At 37.0% G+C, this 1,594-nt stretch overlaps 1 protein-coding gene and 1 long non-coding RNA gene across 5 annotated transcripts in view; both read right to left on the bottom strand.

Moving 5' to 3' along the window:
• The window catches only part of LOC103130954 (neural proliferation differentiation and control protein 1-like), a 21,264-nt gene that overhangs the window by 9,384 nt on the left and 10,286 nt on the right, over window positions 1-1,594 (bottom strand). The gene's annotated exons all lie outside the window — the stretch shown is intronic.
• Window positions 419-1,372, bottom strand: LOC107834632 (uncharacterized). Its single transcript, XR_001660441.1, has 2 exons — window positions 1,289-1,372; window positions 419-753 (listed from the first exon to the last, which is right to left on the bottom strand). It is a non-coding gene; the product is annotated as an uncharacterized LOC107834632 (long non-coding RNA).

The following is a 1,594-nucleotide window of genomic DNA, read 5'->3' as shown; positions in this document are numbered from 1 at the left end:
ACAAGTAGCAACAGTTATGAAAATGTAATTTAGTGTTATTACAGTGTCAAATGCTATGCTAACAGAGTCATTATTAAGTCTTACCTCAAGTGAAGTGAAACAAGTAGCAACAGTTATGAAAATGTAATTTAGTGTTATTACAGTGTCAAATGCTATGCTAACAGAGTCATTATTAAGTCTTACCTCAAGTGAAGTGAAACAAGTAGCAACAGTTATGAAAATGTAATTTAGTGTTATTACAGTGTCAAATGCTATGCTAACAGAGTCATTATTAAGTCTTACCTCAAGTGAAGTGAAACACACTGGACTACTTATAACTACCATCATAGCTGTAGAACAAACCCTTTGTACATTGGAATAAAACAAAAGATAACTTGTTCTAAGATAACAGAGGGTTTAACATCTGGTCAGTATATTGTTACTCTGAAAGACTGATTGAAAAACTAAAACAGAATTGCTTATTCTTTAACTTAGGAAAATAGGTTCTTTGAACAGTCCTAACTTTTTTTTTGTTGCTTTGATTGTGTCAGCCATCTCCTTCGTTATAGCCTTCCTGTAATGCTCTGAAAACAGGAGCTCTTCTTCTTGTCTTCATTTCCTGGCAGCAGCTCTTTGAAGGTGTCCAGAAATGCTCAGAAATTACAGCTGTTCTAGTAATAGTTAATCATGGCGAAAGCCTTTTCATGAATTCAAACTTGGTGAATCTCTTCTGGACATTCTCATAGTGGGTGATGATTCAATTCACTGTGGTCACTTAAAAAAAGAACAAAAACAAACAAAAAATGTAATTTGATTTTATTTTGGCATTTATTTAAAGACCATTCTAAAAATGTCCCTTGCTGCACACTGTCAGAATGGTAGACTGGCAGACAAATGTCTAGTTAACATGACTGGTTGTTATAAAGTGCAATACAATTATTTCTTAATACAAGTAGCATAATAACTAGAGCTGAACAAAATTATTCTGATCAAATATTTGTCTGGCAGAAGTTCATACAGACTGCCACTGTTAACCAGATTGCATCATTTAATGTATAGTTTTAGACACACGAGTGTATCTTTTTACTTAATGAGCATTCTAAATTATTTCTAATCAGATACTCTGACTTATGGTTGTTTCCAAGAAGCTTATTAATAAATAAATAGATCTAACACCAGTTTTTAGTTGTCTAAAACGTAACTTATTAACTCAACTGGTGAATGTTGATTCCTGCTCCCCCTTCCACACTTACCTGGCCCGTCCCACCCCACTTCACATGGTGAAAATATTAACTCAAAAACGACTTACCTAATTTTCTTGGGGAATATTTCATCTGCTTCTTTCTCTTTGGTCAAACAGGGACTTCTTTCTCTGGTGGCATCCTCCACACTGGTAGCATGTCTTCATTAGCCAACTTTGTGCCCCCCACCATGTGTCCTTAGGCCAGAGGTTCCCAAACTGTGGGGCGCGCCCCCTAGGGGGGGCGCCGTGCCATTGCAGGGGAGGCGCGGGAAGCCGTCTGGATGGATGGAAAAAAAACAAAACAAAAAAAAACAACATGAACGCTGCATGCGCTCAGTTTTTACCTTAGAATGGCCAACTCCCTGTTATTCC

Source organism: Poecilia formosa, unplaced genomic scaffold, assembly GCF_000485575.1.
Source record: "Poecilia formosa unplaced genomic scaffold, Poecilia_formosa-5.1.2 Scaffold699, whole genome shotgun sequence".
Classification (NCBI taxonomy): domain Eukaryota; kingdom Metazoa; phylum Chordata; class Actinopteri; order Cyprinodontiformes; family Poeciliidae; genus Poecilia; species Poecilia formosa.
Note: the sequence above shows the minus strand (reverse complement) of the source record. Positions and strands in the feature narration are given on the sequence as shown.